We start from the raw sequence: 27,385 nt of genomic DNA, 5'->3' as shown, positions 1-27,385 counted from the left end.
GGCAGAAAGTTTTCCGTATTAACTCTACACCCTGGGAGACTAGTAAATGCAGGTAACTGTGGCTGCTCCATGTTTGGGGCAATCCAGGTGTCAGGTCTTCTAATGGGAAACCCTTCAGCCCCAGGCTGCTGCACTCTTGGCACATCAATGTCCTCCTCTAACTCAGGCCCTTCATCTGCACTGAGAGTAGCTTCCTCATCAGAAGAATACTCTTGGACAGAAAACTCACTTCCAGAATCTCCTGCTTCCTCCTCTGCCTCAGATGCAGAGTCAGTGTCGTAATCATGGTCTGAAGACGACTCAAAGAGCATGCGAACAACCTGCTGAGCGGTCACTTTGCGGCTAGCCATGATCCTAACAACAAATGGATTGCCAACAACAACTAGCACTAAAATAAGTAATAAACAAAGTGTAGCTTTATCACAAAGAGTTATGTACTACAAAAAACTATACCACTCAGTTGCCTGAAATAGCTACTCACCAAGCAACTACTCTGCACAGACACTGCAATCACCAATGATATCCCACTAAAAAGAAAAAAGAAAAAAGCAAATTAGACATATGACAACACAAACATCACTGTGCTCAAATCTAAGGACAATGTCAAACACACAATACTGCATTTAGTACACCACCTACAAATATGTCATTCATGCATGTCAACAATACTCCTTTGGAGTAAATTGCTTTCACTTACCTAAAACATGCAGCTATGCAAACCACTGGACAACTACTGCCAAAACCGCTAAGATCCACAGCAAAGGAAGCAAAAGCGTTGAACTAGAAGAAAAAGAAGAAATACATTGTTATAATCACAAATACAAATACTTTGCCTGTTGACAAACACCCCACCACCAAGAACTTAGAAGTTGTCCCTGGTACCTAAGTGGATCCTGCCCCCCCTCGGGGGTAGATGGGCGTAAAAAAATTAGCCGAAATGGGCAACACCTCTGTGCCCCCTTTTAGGGGGCAACCCTTCCCAAAGGGGGCACCCCCAGCACAAAACAAAAAAATCCCTGCCGTATTGGTGGTTTCTGCCCTCCTTGGGGGCAGATGGGCCTACAAAATTACACACACACCACACAATCCCTGGCGCCTAGTGTGCTTCCACCCCCCCGGGGCCAGATCGTCCAAAAAATGACTGGACTGCCATCGGGGGGCCGAAACAGAAAAAAAAAACTCCCCAGGGGAGAGACCCTTGCCCAAGGGGTTGCCCTCAAAATAAACAACAAAAACAAAATCCCTGGTGTCTAGTGGATTTTGCCCCCCCGCACCCCCCCCCCCGGCGGCACATCAGCCCAAAAATTGGCAATCTGCCCCCGTGGGGGGAGGGGGGGGGGCAAATACTAAAAAATGTGTCCCCCAGTGGGACGCCCCTTGCCCAAAGGGTCGCCCCCCAAAAAAAAACTTTACAATAAAAATAAATCCCTGGTGTCTAGTGGTTTTCAACCCCCCTCGGGGGCAGATCTGCCAAAAAATCAGCGGATCTGCCCCCCGGGGGGGGGGGGCTAAATACAAATAAAAATTCCCCGGGGGGGCCACCCTGGCCCAAGGGGTCGCCCCCAAAACATACACAAAATATAAAATCCCTGGTGTCTAGTGGTTTTCGCCCCCCCCCCGGGGGCAGATCCGCCGAAAATTCGGTGGATCTGCCCCAGGGGGGGGGCGAAATACAAAAAAAAATTGCCCCCGGGGTGGGGCGACCCTTGCCCAAGGGGGTCGTCCCCAAAATAAACATAAAATACTATATCCCTGGTGTCTAGTGGTTTTCGCCCCCCCCCGGGGGCAGATCCGCCGAAAAATCGGCAGATCTGCCCCCAGGGGGGGGCGAAATACAATAAAAAAATGCCCCCGGGGGAGGGCGACCCTTGCCCAAGGGGTCGCCCCCAAAATAATAAATATAATACATTTTCCCTGGTGTCTAGTGGTTTTCGCCCCCCCCTGGGGGCAGATCTGCCGAAAAATCGGCAGATCTGCCCCCAGGGGGGGGCGAAATACAAAAAAAAATTGCCCCCGGGGGGGGCGACCCTTGCCCAAGGGGTCGCCCCCAAAATTATGGCAAAATAACACTATCCCTGGTGTCTAGTGGTTTTCGCCCCCCCCTGGGGGCAGATCCGCCGAAAAAACGGCGGATCTGCCCCCAGGGGGGGGCGAAATACTAAAAATAATTGCCCCCGGGGGGGGGCGACCCTTGCCCAAGGGGTCGCCCCCAAAATATTGAAAAAAATAAATCCCTGGTGGCTAGTGGAGATTCCTGCTCCACGATCGCGGGCTCTGCCCGCGATCGTGGAGCAGGAATCTAATGAAAACAGGCACCGGGGGAAAGGAAAAACCCTTTCCTTTCCCCCCGTGTCTGTTTCCCACCACCCCCGACCCCCAAAAACGAAGAGGACTCACCTTTCGTGTCCTCCTCGGTAGACGCGCTGGAAGCAAATGGCTTCCAGCGCGCCCGGCAACACTAGATGACGTCAGCGCGCTGTGCGCGCGCTGACGTCATCGGATTGCCGTGGGGGGGGGGCGGGGGTGGAAGGGGAATGTCTTCCCCTTCCATCCCCGCCTGGGGGGGGAGGGGGGTGCACGGGGGGGCGCGCTAGCGCGCCCCCAAGTTCCCCTGTGCCTAGGACGAGATGATCTCGTCCAAGGCACAGGGGAACTGTAGCCTTGGACGAGATCATCTCGTCCAAGGCACAGAAGAGGTTAAAAGATTGATATGATAAATCTGGGTTTTAGTCGGGTTTTCGGATAATAACAATTTATATGTTACAGGACTTACAGCTTCAAGTACCTTAAAGTGACCCTGCCATTTAACTAACAACTTGTTCTCTGAACTTGGTAACAAAGGGGTTTATCACATGGTTGTTACTGTCTAAGTGTGGTGTTCTTATCATAATATTGTTTCTGTTTATTTTGAGTTTTCTCTAAATGAATCCTAACATCCTCCCAGACAGTATGTAACTGATCTTTTAGCTGTTGACCATACTAAACAGATGTTGTCCTCACTCTCCTCCTCTTCACACTTCTCTGTGGACATATCAAGCAGGGACCTTGGTTGGCGACGAACACCAGTTTGAAGGGGCTATGACCTATAGACAATTGTTTGTGAGTTCTTATTGCATAGAGGACTAATGGTAGCTTTTTATCCCAATCGTTTCCTAACTTGTTGATAACCTTTCTCAACAGGCTTTTAAGGGTGCAGTTGTACCACTCTATAAGACCATCCGTTTGTGGATGATAGACGGAGGTCCTTATCTGGGTAACACCTAGTATTTGACAGATTTGGGACATTAGACGGGACATGAAGGGCGTACCTTGGTCAGTGAGTAACTCCTTGGGGAAACCTACCCTTGAAAAGAAATCAATCATAGCCTGTGCTATGTTTTTGGTAGTCATACTTGTGAGTGGTATTGCCTCAGAATATCGGGTTGCGTAATATACTAGTACAAGTATGTATGTATAGCCTTGTGAAGAGGCGATACGGGGTCCTACCTGATCCATTCCAACTCTGGAGAATGGAATATAAATAATCGGTAGAGGGAAGAGGGGTGCTTTCTTTGGTGGTCTGGGATTTACAAGTTGGCAGTGAGGGCATGGTATGTCCGAAAAGACCGCTGGCCAGTAAAATCGGCGCAAAAGGTACTCTTCTGTTTTTTCTCTCCCAAAATGTCCACCCCCCATTAGGCTATAGGCCATGTGCATTGCTTGTACTCGGAAAGGTTGGGGAACGATTAACTGTGTTCGGTCTTGGTTATCGCGCTTAGTTACGCGGTATAATAGTCCTTTTTGTATTAGAAAGTAAGGGCCCACCTGTCAGTTTTTTTCTGTTAAGGCCGTCTCCCAGGCGTGCACTAACATTGGATTCTCTCGTTGGCTTATCCGGAAGGAGGAGGCGGTAGCTAATACCGCTTTTTCCCCATAATTGGTTGAATGGGATGGTTCTTGGTTGCGGTATTGTTTCCGTCCTTCTATTTTTTCCCTTCTGCTCATTTTGTTTTTCTTTTTTTCCGGAAAAATGTATGTCTGGGAAAAAGGGGCCTTTTCCCACCATGTTCTCTTTTCTTTTTCCTCTGGAAAGCTATCCAGTAATTCCAGAAAACAGGTAAAAATCGGTTCCAATTATGACTTCCTCTACTAGATGGGGAATGACTCCCATTAATATAGTTTCTTTCTGTCCATTCCAGACCATTGGTACCGGGACTAATGGATACAGTTTTTGGTCTCCGTGAATGCAACAGATAGACACATGATTCTTTACCGGGGATAAGGGTTTATCTACTAAGTTTGCTCAGATAACTGATTGGCTACAACCTGAATCAATTAAAGCTTGAGTGATTCGTCCATAGATGTAAAGTTTCTTGATATATGGGGGTGTTTCTTTCCCAGTATAAAACAATCTACCTCTTGTGATTCCGATCTCCATAGGCTCTGGGTGATCGGTTTTATGGGGACAATTCCGTGCAATATGGCCCCATTCGGCACAGTTGTAACATTGTGGTAATTGGTTGGGGTTTTTCTGCAGGGAAAGGTCCTCGGAAGGTTTACAGAATTTCGGCCGGTATCTGGATATTGATGGACGGGTCATTCGTGTTTGTCCCTTTTGTCACTCCTGCTTTAAATTCTGGTACGCAGTGATATGCGCAGGCAAGTTCTATTGCGGTGGTGGTATCTATTTTTGGATGCCGTTTGATCCAATTACAGGTAGACGGTGGTAACGCTTCTAGGAATTGTTCTAACAGAATAATTCTAATTATTTCTTCTCTATCTGGGCTGCTGGGTGTTAACTATTTTAGACCCAAATATTGGATCTGGAAATAGAGGTCTCGGGGGTTCTCCGTTGTGATCCACCTGGTTTTACGGAATCTAATCCGATAATACTCTGTATCATGTCCAAGTCTTTCCAGGATTCCCTTTTTTATTTCGGGATATGGATTAGTTCCACCAGGATATATGGCGTGGTAAGCTGCCTGCAAGGTACCCATTAGGAGAGGGGCTAAGGATTGGCCCTTTCTGTCTTTTGTGTAATTAACTTCTACTGAAGAAGATGTTGTTTATGTGCATCTACGTTTTGGTAGGCAAAATAGACCATGACCCCCTAGTGGTCAATATAGTTACAGGGGGCAAGGGTATAAGTAACTGACACACTACTTTTTAGCAGATTTAAAAAACACAACAACTAAACTACAACTACAACTACACTAAAAGACAGCAGTGCAAATTAAAACACCAAACTAAAGATTTAAAGCATGAATTAAGAAAATAAATTATCGCTGACAGTTTCGGAGAACATGGCGGGCTGTGGAGTTCACGCAGCGCGCTAGGGCGCTTCCGGTTCCTGGGGGGCGCGGCAGGACGCGGCTGCCGAGCGGATTGCGGCTGTAGGCACACTGATGTGCGCGCCGCATTTTTGGGAATTTGAGGCAGACTGGAGGGCAGCGGGGGCTGTCTGGTGGCGCCGGGCCGCGCTGGAGCTGCGCCGGGCCCGGAAAGGCGTGGCGCGAATTCCCCTTCGGGGGAATAGCGGCAGTAGTAGCTGCAGCAGCGGAACGGATGGAGCAGCAGCCGAGAAGTTGTGGCAAGGAGTACAATTTAAAGAAAATTTGGAGAAGGGAGCCAGGAGAAAAACGGTGAGGCAGTGTGTGGGGGGGGGGGTGATTTCCCTTCCCCCCGCTCTTCTTAACAAGAGTGGAGGGGACTGATAAGTGGCTTCGGGACAATTTGGCTGCGACTGCCGAGGAGAAGGGAGACAAGGGGGGGTCAGCCCAAAAAAATCCGAAATCTAAATCTGGGGAAGGAGGAAGGATTGCGGTGAGGAAGGTGGGGGAAAGCAAGCTTAAGGGGAGAGATAAGTTGACGCCCTCCCTAAGGTCTTTTTTTAAAGTGAGACCAGAGGTAATTAAGCTAACCCCTGGGCAGGCCAGAGTCCCCCGCCACTGCCAGGAGAAGAACAGATGGCCCCAGTGCAAGTTCAGATCCCAAACGCTATGCCCGCAGAGGTTCAAGACTCTGCGCTTAAGTCGGTAGCTGTGGAATCCCCTCAAGCCGTTTCTGTTGCCTCCCCTTCACTGAGTTCTTCGTTGGAGGCGTTAATTTTGTCTATTTCCGAGGATTTTAAAAAAGGTTTTGCGAACTCAGAAGTAAATCAAGGGGAGATAAGAGAGGTTTGTGCTAATTTAGAAAAGAAAATTGATGGCGTAATGGAAAGAACACAGGCCCTGGAAGAAGCGATGGGGGGTATGAAGGAGGAATTGGCACAGCATAAGGGTGAGATCGATACACTGAAGGGGAGCGAACAGGCATTAAAAAACAGGGTTGAGCAGCTGGAAAATTATTCAAGAAGAAATAATTTAAAACTTTTGAAAGTGCCGGAAGGTATAGAAGGGAACGATCTTAAGGCCTTTGTAGTATCACTAATTAAATCAGCAGTGGATCTGGAGGAGACTGAGGAGGAAATCGGGAAGGAAATTCAGAGAATCCATTGAGACCCCTTCAAGCTGCGAATGAACAGTAGTAGACCTCGGAAAATTTTGATAAACTTTTTGTCATACCAGATGAAAGAAAAGATTTTATCTAGAGCACTGAAACAAAAGTCTTTAAGAGTGAATGATATTGTTTTTGAGATCAGGTCTGATCTATCCAGGGTTACTATGGATAGGCAGTGGGAACTGGGGAAACGTTTGGAGATTTTCAAATCTTTGGGGGTCTCGGCCCAGTTGAAATTCCCAGCCTTCCTCAGGGTCATGTATAATAACAAAATGTATAATATCAGAGACATAAGTGAGGCGGATGAATTATTGGTAGTTGTCAAAAATGGGCAGTCCACTGAATGAGGCTGCGTTTAATGTCTACTGTTTAAATTCTCCCAGGAACACGGGGGCGCTCTAAAATTTGCATCATTATGGTCCTTAGTCGGGGGGGGGTTCTCCACGGGTGGGGTATGGGGGGAAGGGGACGGGGAGAGGGGGGTAGGGTTAGGGTTGGGGAGGGAGAGTGGGGAAAAAAGTAAAAAGTAGTGCCTCTTTCAACCCAGTTATCTGTTACCTCAGATTGATTGATAGCTAGTAGGGAGAGAAGGCAGGGGGTGCAGAACATATCATTGCAAATCCTTTCATGGAATGTTAATGGCTTGAGGGTACGAGGAAGAAGGGAACGAATATTACAGTATCTGCAGGATTCTACAGCGCAAATTTTAGTTTTGCAGGAAACGCATTTAACAAAGGCGGAGTGCATTAAAATAATACAAGAGCTGAGATGGGTTCAAACATTTTCATGTACAGAACACAACTATCATAATAAAGGGGTGGCAATCTTAGTTAAACATTCACAGCAGGGGGGTGTTGCAATTTTGGAATCTAGATCAGATATAGCAGGGCGATGGGTGATAGTTAAAATACAATTTGGGGGTCGTAATCTGGTCTTAGCAGGTTACTATGGCCCCAACTGCGACGATATAGAATCTTTAAAGCATCTCTTTTCTCAGCTTCTTGAATTTTCGGACCCGGTTATTTTGATGGGTCATTTCAATGTGGTGTTAGACAATGAGCTGGATAGGCATAACTGCAAATCACGAGGTACGCCTAAGTCGCAAAGATATTTAAGGAGGATGATGAAGGAATTTGGCCTGTGCGATATTTGGAGACAAAGGGTGGGGAATAGCAGGGATTTTTCTTTTTTTAATAAGAAATATAGACATGCCTCTCAAATCGATTTTTTTTTATTAGATACACGTCTGAGAGAGGAGGTGGAGAATATAGGGTATCTGCCCTCGCATTTATCAGATCACTCTGCGGTGGCGTTAAATATGAGTTTTCGGCAGACAAGTTTCAGTAATCGGTGGACGATTGATCGGTCCTTGTTATTAGATCAGGAGGTGTTGTTAAAGCTGCGTAAGGAATCCGAATTTTTTTTTTGTGTAAATTTGGGCTCCGCCCCATTATCAGTAATATGGGACACGTTTAAAGCGGTTATTCGCGGGGAGATAAGGAGCAGTTCCATCCAGAAACATAAACGGCAGAGAGACGAGATTAATGGACTAGAGCAGGAAATGCGAAAACATAAAGTCGAAATAATAGAAGCAGGGGAGACTGAGGCTTTGAGGGCCAGCTTGGATGGGTTGAGAAGCCAGTTGGAGAAGATACTACAGGGAAGAATTCAAAGGAAATGGGAGGCTAGCAAATTGGCTCATTTTGAATATGGGGAAAATGCGGGGAAATTGTTAGCCTGGAAAGGCAAAACAGATTGTGTTAGGAACTACATCAAGGAGGTTGAAATGGAGCACTCAGGAGAAAAAAGAACGGATGAGGCGGCAATAGAATCGGCTTTTCGAAACTTTTTTTCACAATTGTATTCGGAGGGGTTAGAGGTGGATGAAGGTATGGTAACGGATTGGATGGGGGCCGATATATCCTTAGCTTTATCGTTGCAGGAGAGGGAAGCATTGAATGCTCCAATAACGGCTGAGGAAATTAGGAGAACCTTGACTAGTAGTAAGTCGGGGAAGGCGCCGGGCCCGGATGGTATCCCAGTGGAAGTTTATAAGGTATTAGGGGACTCAATTATCCCAGTATTGACTGAGTTGTTTGGGGGGATCCTGGAATCTGGTAATGACATACCTCTTTCGTGGAATGAGGCGGTGATCTCTTTAATTTTGAAACCGGATAAAAATCCAGTGAAATGTGCCTCTTACAGGCCTATATCATTGCTGAACAGCGATTATAAATTGCTAGCTAAAATTCTAGCGGATAGGTTGAGTAAGATAGCTAATAATTTAGTGCACCCGGATCAAAAAGGCTTTTCTAAAGGCAGATATGTGCATGACTTAACTTTTGAACTGATCGGGGCAATAGATATGGCTACAACGTTTGGGTCGCCACTGGCAATTATTATCTTAGATGCAATGAAAGCCTTCGACCAAGTAAATTGGAACTTTTTGAAATCGGTTTTGAGGTGGGCCAACTTAGGATCCAAGTTTTGGGGGGTTATTGACCGGATCTATACATAACCTCGTGCCAAGATTCTGGTGAATGGGAAACTTACGGACCCCATTACAATTTCAAGAGGTACTAGGCAGGGTTGCCCCCTGTCGCCTGTATTGTTTAATCTGTATATTGAGCCGTTTGTTATAAAAATCAGACAAAATCCTCTTATCTCGCCCTTTTGCTGCAATGGCTGGGAAAAGAAAATCTCTCTATATGCAGACGACTTACTGATATATACTAATAACCTGCCTTTAGCTTTTAACACAGTTAAAGATCTTGCCGAACAATTTGGAAGGATATCAGGGTATCGGATTAATGTGGGGAAAACAGAAACTATGCAGTGGAATATGGAAGTAGGGTCAATATCAAACAAGCAGGAAATACGGTACCTGGGCATTTTAGTGACCCAAAATTTAAAGGATTTAGTGGAAAAGAATGCACGAAAGTTATTAGTGGAATGTAAAGCTATGCTACAAAAATGGGCATATCTCCCTTTGACGATTCTCGGGAGGATAAATTTAATTAAGATGTTTATTCTGTCCAAATGGAATTTTTTGTTTTCAGCTATACCTTTGGCAATGCATAAGGGATACCTGGATAAAATGCAGCAAGCAATATGTAGTTTTATTTGGAATTCAAAGGGGCCGAGGATATCATGGAAAAAATTATGCAGAAGAAGGGAAAAGGGAGGACTGGCTCTACCTGATTTGACATATTATGCGTGGGCTTTCTTGTTTAAAAACTCAAGGATGTTGTTTCTGTCCCCAGACGGTTCAGCAGTGTGCAGAATGTATAAGGCAATGGTTTTATCTGTGAAAGGAGCCTTAAAGTCTTTTCTATTCAAATTCGGCGACCCTAAATTTTTCAAAAAAGTTAAACTAAAAGTACTGCAAGGATTGGCAAGGAGCTGGTATCAGCTGAGACGACGGTTGGGTGTACACTATTACAGCTATCAGGCCCCTATCTGGGATTCCCCGGGCACCCCAGAATGCTGTCAAGATATCCTAGCATTACCACTCAAAAGGGCAGGTGTGGAAAGGTGGGGTGAGCTTGCGCGTGAGGGTACTTTACTTTTTTGGGATGAATTGGTAAGGATAACGGATGGATCTCTGTCCAGGTTAAAATATCTACAGATAAGAGAGTGGAAAAAGAAATTAAGGGGGGATTGGGAGTGGTAAATGCTTTGGAGGATTCTTTCTTAGATCTGGCGGACTCGGCACCTGTGAAGAGGTTGGCGGTTTGGTATTGGGAAATATTAGAAACTCTTGATGAGAATTTTGTCCTACCAAACAAGTTATGGGGCAAGGCGATGTCAGGCGACAAGATTGGGTTATGGTGGAAGAAGTCGTTTGTGACTCTGTATGAAGTAGTGAAGCCTGCCCCATTAAGGAAAAACCATCTTTATACTCTACACAGAGCGTATATATCTCTGGCAAAACTTGCCAAGTTTAAGAAGGGGGAGGTGATTAAATGTCCGAAATGTGGCGGGCCAGGAGCAACGGATATACATATGTTCTGGGATTGCCCTGCTATTCGGTTGTTTTGGGAGGAGGTTTTTAGGGCAATATCATCTATGCTACGCTGGAAAATTAATGTATCACTCCCACTGATTATATTTGGGCAGCTTCAGGATGAGGGTATATGGAGCAGGGTGAATAAAACTAATCGCACATTTTTGTTTTATGTAATTGTGCTGGGTCGGAACAAAATCTGTAAAAATTGGATAAAGGAGCACCCTCCGAGCTATACAGATTGGCTTAATGCCGCTCTTCGTGTGGCGAATATGGATCTAAATGTGCAGGGCTCTAAGAGAAACGTAGAACTGTGGTCATCATTATTAAAATGGGAGGGAGTAGTTTGAATCTGTTTTCCTGTTAATATCTGCTACTTTGTGACTATGTGAAATTCGGTTGGTTATTTTCTCTCTTTAGTCCAATGATTAGCCACCGCTGGATGCTCCGGCAGGTTTGCCTAGGCAGACCGGGAGATACAAAGGTGCATCCCTTGACTTGAGTCTCTCTTCTTAGTTAGAGGGCGAGAAGGTTACAGGAACTAAGAGGTGGCTCAGTAAGCGGGGTTGAATGAGGACAAAAAAAAAATAACAAATAAAAAATTAATTAATTTTCCCCTTTTTATTATTTACAAATAGAAAACTCACCCTTTCCAAAAAAAAGGGTCAAAAGAGGGCATGCTCCACTCAGGTCCGGAGATCATCAAGGGTTGGCTCAAAGTGTGCCACCCGACAGGCCAAGCGTGTGAAGTGTTGCAGGATGTGGTGCTAGGAATTGTGGTCTGAATGTGAGGGGTCAGCAGAGGTGGGACGTGGATGGGTTGATGCCAGCTGGTGGCAGTGCTGACAGTGCTGCTGGGAGGCTGGAGGTGCTGGCAGCTGGTTGAAGGAGCTCGGGCTGGTGGGCATGTTTGCACATGTCTGGGCCTTGGTCTCCTCCTCCTGAAGAGCCACCGGTCACTGATTTTCAGTGCGGGTGACCTACAACCTCTGCTGCCGCAGCCGGGCTGCTTACTCTTGGTGAGTAGGAGGATATCCACCAAGAGTAATTATAGAAAGAAAGAAAAGGGAAAATGACAAATTATAAAGAGTGTGCTGTGCAACCAATTTCTAAAAAGTAGAGTAGCACAGTAGCAGTAAATTGCTAGTCCCCTAGGGCCAATTAAATTTGATGTGGCTGATTACAAGTTGCAGGGCCATTTTTTTACCCACACATGCATCACTGTAGTTGCGAATGTCAAAAGGGTAAAATTTGACCTGGCATATATCCTTTCTGGAAGCCATGACACATTAATCACTTGTACATAAATGTGGCACATGTCAAAAGGAATTTTTCAATTTCCCTTGGGTGGCTGGGACAGAACTTTGGAAAGAACAAAGGACTGAAGTACAAGGAGGTGATAGAGTGGACATTGGGAGGAAGGGAAACACACCTTGTTTTAAGTTTACAATGCATTGACAACTTTGTAAATGCTGCATTAACTGAAGCAGATGTACATTGCACAGACAACACTATTCTACTGCCAAATTGAACCATCTTGTATTTACGTCATTGTAGCATGGGTGACTAATGGGAAGGGAGGTATGATGATGGGCAGGAGGATATATCTGCCTTGCTTAAGAACTACAGAGAGTTGAGATAATAGGCAGAAAATACCCCCTACTTTGAACAAAAGCTTTGAACCATGCAAATCAAATGAAGTAGGTGAATAGACATGTCCCTCTCCAGAAGAGTTCCCTTATTTCTTGATCCAAGCAATTATCCATTCATCTTTTCATTCATCTATTCACCCTTTGATACCCACCATTTAAACTTTACACTCTCTCATTCAGGCTTTCACTATTCCAGTCCAGCCGTCCATGTATCCACCTGTCCATTCATACTCTCATCTATCCAGTATCCACCCTTTCAACTACTTTTTCACCTATCTATCCGTTTACCCATGCATTTTTTTACCATTCACCCATCCCTACCTGAGCATCCTTTTACCATTCACCCTTCACTCACCGAGGCATCCTTTCACCCCTTTTCATCCATCCTTTCACTCACCCATGCCTCTCCTATCACTCACCTATGCATTCTTTCCTTTCACCCACCCACACATCCTTTCACTCATATACCATTTCACCCATTCTTTCTTTTAGCCATCCATCCTTAGTTTGCTTTTCCATCAAGCAATCATTTGCGTCTGTTCATTATGAGTGTTTGTCTGCTGATTTACAGAAAGAAGAGGCCATTAAGAACTCAACCCCTGCTGTAGCTACTAAACCAGGGGATTCACAAGCAACGCCCTTGCAGTGAGCATACTAGTAATTGTCAATGAGCAAATGCAATATGACTTACGAACGCGCGCCCCTGCTGCCACCGATTCTTCCACTCAGACTGCTTCGTCTGCTGCACTGGTGCTGCTGCTGGCCCCTGTGCTGGTGATCAATGCGGCTAGAATTTTTTTACACATTTTGGATTTCAACAAAGTATAACTCCAATGGATCACTACTGTTCTGTCTTCTCCTATCATTCATTTTAGGAATTGTGTCCGTTAATTATGTTAAAAAAGTCAGGTAGTCAAATGTACTGCAAATGTTTCATAGTCAAATCAACTGCAAACGTTTCATAATGGAGGGGCAGAGCAAAGTCACAAGTGCTGAATATGGGAGCTGAATATTGTGGTCAATCCAGGAGGACCTTGGTGAGGTCTTGGTTGGCAAGTGCAGTGGGCATGAGCAAGGCAAAGAAAACCTTCACAAACATGCATAGAAAAGCTGGCTTGTGCATGCAATCTTGCCGGTAGAGTGCCTGCCCTAAAAATCTGTCCTGTTAGTATTAAAGTACTAGACTACTAGATATTAAGGGGAGAAGGGATAGCTAAGCTTAGTAACAAAGCAGAAGAAAGGTACATACTAGTACAGACAGGAGGAAGGCAAGTACAGAAACATGAAAAATAAATAAATGCAGGGATAGCAAGAAGCTTGGACACAATGAAAATAAGTACATAAATGGTAGACAGACACAGTAAAAATAAAATAACAATTATTCAAAATGAGGAGAGGTGAGGTAGGAGGCTGACTCAGTTTATGGTGTATTCCTATGGTGTGGCACCCTATACTGAGTCCAGGCAACTCTTAGTTGTAGTGTTGAGATGTCCCGATAGCAAAAACTCTTTAGGGGTAGCTGAGGCGAGCAGCTGAAGCTTATCCAGGAGGAGTGTGAAGCACTTGCAATACAACAATAGTCAGATAGTAACTCCCTCACAAGAAAGAAGCACATAAGTGTTGCATTAATAAAGGATTCTTTATTACAGCACTAACTACTAGACTAACATTGATATATCTCCCTCTGGAGATATTTATACACAATATATACACCAAATAACAAGCAGAAATAGCATAAAATGCACAGGGCCCTATGGGGGGGGGCATACTATATACTAAGTAAGTGGAATATGAAATAGTGTACCCAACCAAGGTAAGTGTGATAGTTAGCTACGGGCTGGGGAAGAATGAAAGCACCAGAGTTAAGGACAACAAGTGTCCCCAGCGACCGAGTGTAGAGTGGTTACCTACCCGGTCGTTCAATAGACTAACAAAGGAAAGTCGTGGTTGGAATTTGTAAGTTTCAGAACCCTTCCTAGTTGACACTGACGAAACCCAAAGAAAGGAGGAAGGTTGGAGAGTGTCCCCACCCAAGGATACCCAGAAGACAGGAGTACCTACACCGTGAGACACAGATGCATAGGAGTGAAAGGATGTTGGAAATCCTCGCTGAAGTCAATGGAGGCCTCAGCTGTCCAACTGCTGTTGTGACCCATGGACCAGGCCGGTGGAACCCAAGGATGGATTCCGGATATGGAAGACCTCAAAAGGAAGGGGACAGAATACAACACCCTCGGAGGTGCACAAGTGGTTCAGGTGGCAATGCCCACCCTCCTAGAGGTGAAGTTCCTGCAGGTTGGTGGAGAAAAAAGTCCAACTGCGGGGTCCAGGAGCTGCAAAACATCCTAGGACTCACCTACGAGCTGTCCCACGTTGGTCGCCAAATTGCAGAAGGGTCAATGACCAGCAAGGCCACCAAGCACTGGCAAATGCAAGCAGGAGCTGAAGATAAATTTGTAATTTTTGAGGCCCTCAGCACACAGGGAGGCCAGCAGAAGTCTTTGGAGCCCCCACGAGTGATCAACAGATGATGGACACAGAGAGTCACAAGGAGGCCTCAGTAGCACAACAAAACAGAAGTCCCACGTCTCAGGAGTTGCAGAACAGATGCTGATCTTTGGAGTGGAGAGTGCTGGAGGCTCGGGCTTCTCGGTGCCCGAAGATGTCTTGGAGGAAGAGCCTACAAGCCTTGGCAAGAACAACAGTCACAGTGCACATGGGTTCCAGTCCAGTGGCAGGAGCAGGGGCCCACCATCTCCGAAGTTGATTAGAAGATAGATAGGACAAAGGGGAGGACCCAGAACCACCACCTGTGAGCAGAGCCTTCATGTTGTCCCTGGGACAGCAGGACCCATCAGCCGGTCGTCGTCTTGAGGTGCCTGCAGATGTAGGGGAGTGACTCCTTCGCTCCAAGGGAGATTCCGTCATGCTTCCAGGTGCAAACAGAGTCCTTGTTACCCTGGAGGATGCACAGCCTTGGATGCTGCTTAATTTTTGCAGGAGCCTTTCCACCATAAGCAGACGTGTTCTGTTCCAAAACAGAACAGCAGCGGTTCTAGAGGCCAGGAGTAGAAGATGCCTTGCTGAGAGTTCCTGGTAGAGTCTTGCACGAGGAATCTGAGGACCCACTCACTGAACCATCAACAAGGTTGTGGGAGAGAAGGTCAGAGAGAGGGTCACTCGCTGGATCCTGCCCTTTATTAGTGGCCATGAGCAAACTCATATCATCTCTGTCATAGCAAGGTTTAAAGCGGTTCACATGAAGCACCCTGTGGGGGCTTCTTGGAGTGCCCAGGTAAACCTTGATAGTGACGCCTGCCTGCTGCAGTGCATTAGATACCTTCTCAAGGCGGATCAGGTGATCCTGCTAAGTAGAGCAATAGGCAGCAATATCATCTAGATATGCTGCACTAAAAGACTCTAACCCAGCTAGGACTTTGTTCAAAAACCGTTGGAAGGTGGCAGAGGCATTCTTTAATCCAAAGGGCATCACAGTAAACTAGCAGTGCCCATCTGGAGTTGAGAATGGTGTTTACTCCTTGGATCCTAGGATTAGCCCAATTTGCCAATACCCTGATGTCAAATCAAAGGTGCTGCAAAACTTGGCTGCACCCAGCTTGTCAATTAATTCATCAGCCCCTGGAACGGGGTGAGTATCTGTCTTAGTGACAGCATTGAAGCACCTATAGTCCATACGGGATCCTCAGCTCTGGTTTACCTCCATTGGAATGAGGTTTGGGCTGTAAGACCACTGGGCTAGCCCAGGGGCTTTCAGAGGGCTCAATCATCCCAAGGTGCAGCATCTTGCTTACTTCTGCCCTTATGCTTTTCTTGACTTGATCAGACAGTCTGTAGATTTTGCTTTTCGACATTATGGGTACACCAGGTAGTCGGACCAGGAGTCAAAGAAAAGAGGCCAGCATACTCTCTCGGGACTTGCCTGCGGTTAGCTTGCTGTTGGGCAGTGAGAGTGTCTGAAAAGGCCACTCCTTCAGCTGACCCATCTGCAGGGTTGTGGGAGAGTAAGTCAGTGAGAGTTAACTCCGTTCTTCCTGACCCCTCATCAGTGACCATAAGCATAGCCACATCGGCCCTGTCATAGTAGAGTTTAAGGCGGTTCACAAGGATGACCTTGTGCGGCTCCTGTGAGTGCCAAGGTCCACCAGATAGGTGACCTCCCCTTTTGTTTCAAGGATAGGGAAGGACCCACTCCATTTGTCCTGGAGGGCCCTGGGAGCCACAGGCTTCAACACACATGCCTTCTGCCCTAGTTGGTACTACACCAGGGCAGCCTTTGGCTTCAGGAGCTCTTGGTTTGCCACAAGGTTTTTGTTAGCTTTGTCCATGTACACAGCCATCATGAAATGTAGGTCAAGCACATAGGGGGTCATTCTGACCCTGGCGGCCGGTGACCGCCAGGGTCACCGACCACGGGAGCACCGCCAACAGGCTGGCGGTGCTCCCAAGGGCATTCTGACCGCGGCGGTTCTGCCACGGCCAGAAAGGGTAAACCGGCGGTCTCCCGCCGGTTTACCACTGCCCTACAGAATCCTCCATGGCGGCGGAGCGCGGGATTCTGACACCCCCTACCGCCATCCTGTTCCTGGAGGGTCTCCCGCCAGGAACAGGATGGCGGTAGGGGGTGCCGCGGGGCCCCTGGGGGCCCCTGCAGTGCCCATGCCAATGGCATGGGCACTGCAGGGGCCCCCGTAAGAGGGCCCCACAAAGTATTTCAGTGTCTGCAAAGCAGACACTGAAATACGCGACGGGTGCAACTGCACCCGTCGCACCTTCCCACTACGCCGGCTCCATTCGGAGCCGGCGTCCTCGTGGGAAGGTAGATTTGCCCTGGGCTGGCGGGCGGCCTTTTGGTGGCCGCCCGCCAGCCCAGGGCAAATCTCAAAATACCCTCAGCGGTCTTGTGACCACGGAGCGGTATTTTGACGGGGGAACATTGGCGGGCGGCCTCCGCCGCCCGCCAATGTTAGAATCAACCCCATAGTCTACTATGCCTTGTTTGGGCTCTTTAGGAGGTCTCTCCCAGCCTTCCTTCACCAGACTCAGTGGTCCCTTAACAGGATGGGCAGACAAAAATTCCTTTTTTGGAATCCCAGTTCTTAGCCTGGCCCCCACCCTCTGATCGGGAAGAGTCTTGGGGCCCACCCCACTGAGCAGTTTTTTGGGGGCTTTTAGAAGACTCTTTGGGTTTTTCTCCTTTGTGCCCATTGTTATTCCTTTGGGGGGGTCTAGCAACCCCTTTCTTTTAGTCACCCCCACCATGGGCCTTCCTGGATACCATTGTTTTGACCCAGTTATCTGCTTTCCTTTCCAGCTCCTGGGGAGAGAACAGCCCTAGGTCCACTAGGTACAGGTGCAATTTTTCTGAGGTACAGTTCTCCACAGATGCTCCTTTATGATCAAATTATAGAGCCCGTCACAATCATGCACCTTACTTTCTTTCAACCAGCCTCCAAGGTCCTCATTTACAAGAAATGATGCATCACTGCAGCAATGCATCCTTGCTTCAAACTTTTTAACACCTCTGTACTACACCACAATATTAACTTACAAAATGGCGCCCCATGGTGTTAGGATCTGGGCTAGGTAAAAAAATGACACTAGCCTTTGCTCAGTGTTGCTAAAAAAAATATACTTCTGCTGCAAAAGTGATGCTAGCGTGATTTGCAGCACATAATCTGATGCAACCGTTCCTAGTGTTACTTTTGTGCCTAAAAGCGTAACAAAAAAGTCAGAAACCGCTGTATTTAAAAAAATAAAACCTAACAGGGGACACTGCAGAAGCAGATATGGAGTCCCCTAGAGACCAGAGAATCTAGGACAATCCCAACAAACCCAGTACCAGTCAAGATGTCCAAACAGACTCCTAGGAGAAGGGGAAGAGAAAGAGGAAGTGAAGGTTGAGTGAGGAGAACAGCATCTTGATCAATGAGATGATTGCCCATCAACACCAGCTCTTCATCACTCTCAAATTGCCATTAGGGAGGAAAAAGGCAATACAGCAGTCCATTGTGGACAAAGTCAACAGTGTGGCAGAGGTGAAGAGAAACTGGCCAGTAGTCTCAAGGCAGCATTGCAGAACGGAGGTGGAAATCCAGTTTGATGAGTTTGAGGAGATGGTGGAAGCTGTCATCTTGGAGGAGTAGGTGACAGGAGTCCCAGGACACGACAGTGCAGTATATGATGAACTACAACAACCACAGGGTAAGTCACAGTGGGGGGGGGGGCAATGTGGGAACTAGGCAATGTCAAAAGAGGGAGGCAGCCATGTTCCAGTGCCAAAATGCACTGTTTGCAGGCTTAAGGGTAGAATGCTGGCACACTTATGGTTAAACAGCAAATATATGTAATGCACACCGACCTTCCACAATTAACACATCCCAGTTGTAGGAAAGTGCCCTCTTTCTTTGCATAGTTACCCCCATTTTCTGCCTGTTGTCAGTGTGTTTGACTGTGTCCACTGGGATCCTGCTATCCAGGACCCCAGTGGTTATGCTCTCTCCCTTTTAACTTGAAAACTGTACGACTTTCTTCTCACGGTTGGCAGATGGTCCCCCCATGTAAGTCCCTAGTAAAGGGTACCTAGGTATCCAGGGCATTTGGGTACCAGGGGATCCCTATGGGCTGCAGCAGTTATTCTGCCACCCATAGGGAGCCCATGCAAAGGGTTCTGTAGGCCTGCCTTTGCAGTCTGCGTGAAACATGTGCATGCACCCGTTTTCACTACAGGTCACTGCACCAGGTCACTGCACCAGGTCACTGTAAGTCACCCCTATTGTAGGCCCTCTCACCCCAGAGGGCAGGGTGCAGGTTCCTATGCGTGAGGACACCCCTGCACTAGCAGACGTGCCGCCACAAACTCCAGGCCCGTTTTCCTGGACTTTATGTGTGCAGAGACACCATTTTACGCATGTACTAGACATAGGTCACTACCTATGTCCAGCTACATAATGGTAACTCTGAACCTGGGCATGTTTGGTATCAGACATGTCAGAATCATACCCCAATACTGTTGCAAGTATTGGAAGTAGGATTCCATGCACTCTGGGGGCTCCTTAGAGGACCCCCAGCATTGCTACCACTAGTCTCACAGGGTTTTCTGGGCAGCCCAAACTGCTGCAACCCCTCAGACAGGTTTCTGCCCTCCTGCTGCTTGATCTGATCAAGTGCAGGAAAGCAGAACAAAGGATTTCCTTTGGAAAAGGGAGGTAACACCCTCTCCCTTTGGAAATAGGTGTGACTGGCTTGGGAGGGGAGCCTCCTCAAGCCACTGGTATGCTTTGAAGGGCACATTTGGTGCCCTCCATGCATAAACCAGTCCACACCAGTTCAGGGACCACCAGTCCCTGCTCTGGCGCGAAGCTGGCCAATGGAAAGGGGAGTGACCACTCCCCGGTCCATCACCACCACAGGGGCGGTGCTTAGAGCTCCTCCAGAGGGTCCCTGGGTTCTGCCATCATGTTTCCAAAGTTGGCAGGGAACTCTGGGAGCATCTTAGTGGCCAGGCAGGTGACGTCAGATTCCCCCTCCTGATAGGTGCTTACCTGACTAGGTGACCAATCCCCCTTTCAGGGCTATTTAGGGACTCTCTCTTGGACGGGTCCTCAGATTTAGCTTGCAAGACTCGAACAGGATTCCTCTGCAACCTCCACTTCAACTTCTGGCCACTGGAACTGCAACTGGACCTTCCAGGAACTTACAACGCTCCAATTCACAAAGAAGACTCTTCTGCAGCTTTGTTTCCATGGCTCCTGTCAGCTTTGCAACATTTCCCGGCATTGCATCTTCAGAAGACAGCAACTCTTCAGCCTGCACAAAAAAAGAAGGAATCTCCCTTGGAGTGAAGGAGTCACTCCCCTGCATCCACAGGCACCTGCTGCAACGGCGAACGGCTGCGTGGATCTCCTCTCATCCTGAGCTGTGTGAATCCTGCATCACTGGTGGTGGTCCAGAGTGGTCCTCTTGGTCCTCTCTGCTAGTTGTCCACATTTGGTGGAGGTAAGCCTTTGCCTTCCCAAACAGACAGTGTCCCTATGCACCATGTCTCTTGCTGCTGCCAAGGCTTGTTTGCATCTCCTACAAGGGATCTTCAGGCAACTTGTAGCTCCAGTCCCCAGCAGTTCTTCCTGTGACCCACGAGCCCTCTGCATGGTTTCCTGTGATATGGGATCCCTTTCTGTGCTGCTGTGTGGTCTTCTTCTGCAACTTCTGTGTCCCCATCCTGTCGGACTCCGGTGGGTGCTGCCTCCACTCATGTGGGTCCTCTGTGACTCCCCCTCCTGGGTTGAATGCTCCTGAGACTTGCTGGTCCCTGGCAGCACCAATTTTCCACTAACTGCAAATTTGCCTTTGTCAAGGCTTGTTGGTGGACTTTCTGCACCGACACCCATCTGCAATCTTCACTCCAGCGTGGGACATCTTCTGCATCCATCAGGAACTCTTCTCTGGCTCCAGGGCTGCAGTGCTGACCTGTTCTTCTTCACCGTCAACCAACTCCTGCAAGTACAGCTGGGTGGGTAGTAGCTCCTTCTTCTCCTGGACTCCACTGACACTTTTGGACTTGGTACCCTCTCTCCACAGGTCTTCTTCTCCAGGAATCCACTGCTGATTTCTTGCAGTCTCGTCTGGGTGTCTTCTTTTTCCTCCTTTTGGGTGTTTTGGGGAAATTTCAGTGACTCCAGTGACTCCTGCTTTCCTGGTTGCTGGTGGGTATTGTGTTACTTACCTTTGTGGTTTTCTAGTACCATCAGCTCCCATCTACACATTCCACTTACCTAGGTGGTGATCCTGTGTTCGTATTCCATTTTTTTAGTATATGGGTTGGGGTCCCACTAGGGCCATTATTGGTTATCTACATTTGCACTGTTTTCTAACCTTTTCTATGCCTATTTCTGATTACTAGTGTACATATTTAGTGTGTTTACTTACCTCCTAAGGGAGTATTGCCTTTTTTTTTAGTAATTTTGGTATTGTGTCACTAAAATAAAGTACCTTTATTTTAGTAACACTGTGTGGTTTCTTTTATGTGTGTAAGTGCTGTGTGACTACAAGTGGTATTGCATGAGCTTTGCCTGTCTCCTAGATAAGCCTTGGTTGCTCATCCACAGCTACCTCCAGAGAGCCTCGCTTCTAGACACTGACAACCCTCTACTAATAGGGGAGCACTGGTGTAATGTGTAAGTACCATAGGTACCCACCACACACCAGGGTAGCTTTCTACACTAGTCCAGAACCATCACCTCACTTTCTTCGTTGTGTGAAGTGCAGCATCATTCCACGTTACCTTACTTTGGGCCTTATGTATGAGGAAATGATGCAGTGCAGTGCAGCACAGCCAGCCACCTTGCTGCTCTGCGCTGTGTCATTTAGAAAGTGCAGGGATGCATCGTATTCAGTGAAATTCAATGCATCCCCGTACTTTCCTCAGCGATGACGCACAAGCTGCTGCTTAGCTTCAATGCAGGCATTCTTGCACCATGTAGCCACTTGGTCTCACTTGAGCCTATGCACACTAATCTAGGATGTGAATCCTCAGAATGGAATGGCTGTGTCACAGGACAAAAAACTCATTTGAGAGGGGGGCTTGGTGTGGGAGATGGGAGAGACATTTCTATTGTACCCTGCATGAAACTAATTTGCACCCTGCTGACATGGTGGGCAAGGGAGTGCACAGAGGTGTCAGCTGCCATTGAAGAGACCACAGGAACTCCCACATAATCAATTGGAGAGTGGGAGATGTAAAAAATGCACAACACTGGATCATGTGTGAGCATAGTGGGACATTGTTACTGCTCTGCATGGTAAGTGCTGACTCTTCATTGCAAAATGACATTTGGTTTGAATGAGTAGTCTGTGCATACTGGGGATGTAGGAATGGACATGTGTACTGCATGGTACCTACACAAATACACATGCACCACTGGGTCTGACTGTGCAATGCTTGTGGCACACCTGGGAAGGGATGGCAGAGCAAATCCCACTGGGGGACTACAGCCTACATGTCATGTGGACTGGGGGAGCATGAAGCACATGCCAGGAAGGAGTATGATTCAACAGTGTCTCACAGTGCTACATGTACAATTTGGAGGATGTGAAACAGGGATTTGACAAGGGATACCAAGAAACAACTAGCCACCACAAATGATAGGACCCATGGAGGAACTCAGGCTGAAGTGGGTGGCCCCACTGATGTGGGATTCAGAGGTAGGGACTTGTCACCAATCACAATATCACTACAATGTGGGGTGAGGCCCGAACAATTGCTGTCTACAACAAAACATGTAGTCCCACTGGATATGGGCATGCATGATCGATGTGTCACAGGTATTTGAGAATGAATGTATGATCTGGGTATGATCACTGTGTGCCACTCACCTATGTACAGGACCCAAAAGTGGGTAATCTGAGGTCTGGACACATACAATGGTGTGGGCCTGAGCTATATGACGTGTGGCACTGCAGATAAACAACTCACATCAGGAAGTTATGGGGGGAATGTAAGTGAGCTAAACTACTCAGTAGGACAGGGCCCATCCCCTCAGAGAAGGCACACCGTGCCATTGAGAACAATCCATTTGTAACATAAATCTTGGGAAACTGTGCATCAACACCCATGCCCCACAGGTCTACTACACATAACTGTTCAACTCAGGGCCCCATGTATGAGAAATGATCCAACATGATGCTGCAAGCCAGCTTGCTCTGCTGCATTGTTTATAAAATAACGTCACATGATAACGTCAACCCCCACCCCTCTTAAAACACATCTGTAAACAAAGACAACAGTACCTACAGCTATAAATAAACTAACTAAACATTTAGGGCTAAACAAAGATATATTTCTGTGTAATTTCTTTTAATTTTGTAATTTTGTATTTTTTTATTTTCATAAGAACACATACCTAGAACATCACACACACCCTGAAAAACCCAATAAAAAAAAAACTAAAAAAGAACCCATCCCTAATAAAAACTACTATGTACTACAACTAACCTGCACTACACTAACTTATCTAAAACTAATTATCTAAAAACCCCAACAATAAAAACAACTATATACAAGGGAAAGGGATGTAAAGGTCCATTTGGCCCATCCTGCTCCTCAGGGTTTGGTGATGGCTGCCTTTATCTCACGGAGCACAATGAGCATCTGGTCAGTCTTGTGCTCAAGCCTGGACCCCTGGTACTTTAATTCATCCACTTCTGTGCAAATGTCCCTCTCATAGTCAGCCCAAGGTACGTTTGGTATGGCATGTGATGTCATGGCGCAGTTGAGGTGGATGGACCTGCCCCTGCAGGCCCACCCCTGTCTGTGGCCCGAGCCTTGCCCTTTCCACAGTGGGTGGAGGTTGCTTGTTCCATGGTGGAATCCCCTTGGGGAAAGGCACTCCAGGGCCCCATATTTTCTCCCAGTCACATGTTTTCCCCATCCTCCTGAAGGCCTTCTGTACCTGGCATATGTGGCAATATCGTTCGGTCCTCTGTCCATATTTGGGCTTTTGTGATGGGGTCAAGTTTCCTGATTAAACATAAAGACTACATGTCATGTCAATACAAAGGTTTATTAGCCTTATTAGGCAAATGAACATCAAGCATGCCATGTAAATACTATCTGCAGACATCACACGTTGGTCATCACAAATCGCAATAGCATCTTGAAGGGCAAAGTTGAAGAAAACATCTGTACAATATCCATCATCTCCATATTGATTATGGTCAAGGTACCAAAGCTAGCTAACGTTTTGAGACATCTTCGAATGACCATGTCATCATTGACTATGGTCATGATGAACAGCTGTCCTGTGACCAAGCGAGGGCCCTCTCATCATGTTACATTGCTCATCAATGTCCCTTCTGCATACACCATTGCCCTTTGATTCTCTTGGTATGTACCAAATTTATCTGAGCAAGGACTGCAAGTTAGATGTACTTTCGCACAACATTATTTGCCTGATATGGCAAGGATTCATATCTGGACACACTGCTACATGGAATGTACATGTGCCAGGTATCATATGTGAGCATGGAGGGTGGATACCTCAATCACATCACACAGAGATGCGTGAAACTATGCCCATATCCACTCATGTCAGTACATGATGGGCTGTGCCATGCCTTCTTGTACACTCCGCAAGTAACTGGATGTGCCCTACTATGCAGCCCCTTGCCTGTACTTATGTGTCCAAAATTCAGGTCACCTTGCTGCACACCAGCACTCCGCACATCCATTTGATATGTTTGTGCATGCATCCCCTTCATCTCATCTGCACATTGATCTTGGAACAGCAATGGCTAATGCTGTTCATTGTGTGAACCTGTCTGCATAACATCCTGTACACTATCAGGGCCTGCACTATCTAAAGCTGGATTGAGTATTGGCATGTTGTATGGCAATGTTGTATGGATATCCTTCTGATCTAACACATGTTTGCAGATCTTTGAAGATAACAGGGGATTGCAAGGTTGCTACATACAACATGGAGTATGGGGCATCACACCAGACGGGTGGGCAATTCAACTGCAATTTCAAGTGTGGTATGTTGACTACTGCCCTGCTAACCTTAGGACCTTATTCACATTGCCCTGTCCTGTGATGTTCATCTGGCACACACAGCAGTAACATGTTATGTGAACAGCATATTGCCACCCTGCATAGATGTGTAGGACCCTGTATGTCTGGCACATGTTCTTACTGTCATCATTGTGTTTTGACGCATACACCATGTGTAGGCTTATCAGACATATCAGACATACATTGCACCACTAGTAACAACAACCAATCAGTGCATATGAAAATCTTTGCTCAGGTATACAGTGCAATGCCATGTTCATTCATGATTCAACTACCACATAGGTTCACACATCCTGGCACTGTGGTCACTGTTCTTTGGCCATACCAGAAAATCTGTGGACTCTCAGTGATAGCAACCTGAACTGCCTTGAAATTAGTCAGATGCAAATGCACATCTGGACCCAACATCTACCTTACTGTCCATCTACATGTATAGGAGATGGAGTTTGCTTTTGTATACATGCACTTTGTACATGGCATTGCACACAGCATACAACATCACACACAATCCTTGCACCAGCCACTAAACATACAGGATGATACTCACTGGTAGCATCGGGGTTGCGGAAGCTTTCCAACTCTCCAGTTGCGAACGGCTCAGGTCCACCTGCAAGAAATAACATGAGACATAGCACTGTGAATGTTGAACAACGAACACTGTGGTCAAATATTGCACATTACACATGACTTGCAAATGGCCATCGAAGCCTTATGTTTGTAGCAACTCAAGTAGACCATTGGACATGTCTCAATGACATACATTGGTAGGGCATACATTGGTAGGGCAGGCTGACACAAATGTGCTTGAACCATACATATATGTCTCAGGCATATTGTTCAAGGCTTTCAAATGACTTACTGCTCAAAGTATTTTCAAGTCTAGCTGAGTGTAATGGCACTCTGAAACTACATGGCTCACAGAACACACTCAGCCATGACTATCAGTACTCCTGCCGCACTCTTATCATCACATGTACATGACTATGCAACATACAACACTAGTTAGACATCCTTGTCCCCTCAATTAACAGACATCAGTAGATGTCAATGTTGTCTGTTCAAAGACAATGGACATACATGTTTTGTCTATCACCAAACCATAACATTTTTATTTCTGGTACAGACATGTGGGTGACATATACAGGTGTTTGACAGTTCACATGTCATAACTCTGTATAGAGTCACATACATAATTCCTCATCTACATGAGACATGACCCACTGAAGTGTCTATATAGGACTGCTAATGCTAAGGCACATCCTGCAGGGCAGCACATGTTGACATATGCCCTGGCAGCAGGCCATGTATTGAAAACATGCACACTTCCTCAGGCTCCCCACAGCATATCTGGTGACATGTGCACCGTGGTGCTAACAGGAAAGTGTCCAAGAGGTATGCTAGGGACACTGCTCAGTGTGGGCGCATGACAGCCCAATATTTGGAATGCATTGTGTCATGCTTTGCCTCTGAAATTACTGTTTAGGGGCATTTGAGTCATGACATATGTCAACCACTGACACAATGGGCTACAGGTACCAGCCCAAGTGTCACCTTGCACCACCAGAGCAACATGACTGGTGAGTTTATGTGGCACAGTGTGCCTGGCCATGGGCACAAGGTTGGTAATGCATCAGAGTCATACATCACCTCAGGGGTTGCATCACAGTGGCCCAATGGGAATTACATACCTTATCTATCCACATTTTTCTGCTTCCTCTGTGTTCTGATTTCTTCAGCACATATAGACAAAGTAAATCACCATTGAGGGTGCCCCTTCCTGCACATGAACACTTGTCCCTGACAACCATGTACCTTTGTACCATGACACAAGGGTGTCTGCATTGGTGCTCATCAGCAATTTGTGGGTAAGCACAGGGGACAAGAACAGGAATGTGCCACATGTCATATTGACGGGGGATTGCTGCACTTGTGAGGGATGCTGGTTGGCACAGCAGCACGACTTGCAGCCCTGCCCTGTGTCTAAACTTAGTAAAGGAGGCCCAATGGCCAGCAGATATCTAATTGCAAATGCGGAACAAAAATCATCCACAAAGACGGTGTACTTAGCAACAGTGCCACTGACCTCGATTCAAAGGTAGTCGAGGAGTTCATGTTCCCGGGAGATGATGTCTGCCCATCAATGTTTAAGTTGGTGGGTCGTTCGCTCCACCTCGAAGATCTGTTTCATGTGCAAGTGGACCTTCCCTCGCCGCAGCTTGCGTGCTTCTGTCCTGTACCCCAGAATCACTCAACCACCCATGGCCACCATAGTTGGAAGGTAGTGGATGGCCAGCCAGATGAAGTCCTCCAAGTCATCTGCACTCATGTAATGGGCCCTTACCATTCTGGACATGTCCCATCCTAAATGCGCAATTGACATAACAAATAAAAAGGCCAAACTACCCCCAACTACCCCAACAAACTAATCTACCCCAAGGACAAACACCTAACAATACACAGTGAATTAAACACAATATACAAATAGACACAACAAGACAGACACCAGGACACAACAGAGACCGCAGACAGCACAAAAGACTCCAGAAACAGCACTCCTCAATCCAGCACCACACTATCTCTCCCAAGCAAAGACACAAAGACTGTGCGTGCAAAAGAAAGTGAAAGTAACTTTACACTTCCTGGTTTGCAGCACGACTGATT

Source organism: Pleurodeles waltl, chromosome 1_1, assembly GCF_031143425.1.
Source record: "Pleurodeles waltl isolate 20211129_DDA chromosome 1_1, aPleWal1.hap1.20221129, whole genome shotgun sequence".
In the NCBI taxonomy this organism is placed as follows: domain Eukaryota; kingdom Metazoa; phylum Chordata; class Amphibia; order Caudata; family Salamandridae; genus Pleurodeles; species Pleurodeles waltl.
The sequence above is the reverse complement of the archived record's forward strand: the minus strand, read 5'-3'. Positions refer to the sequence as shown.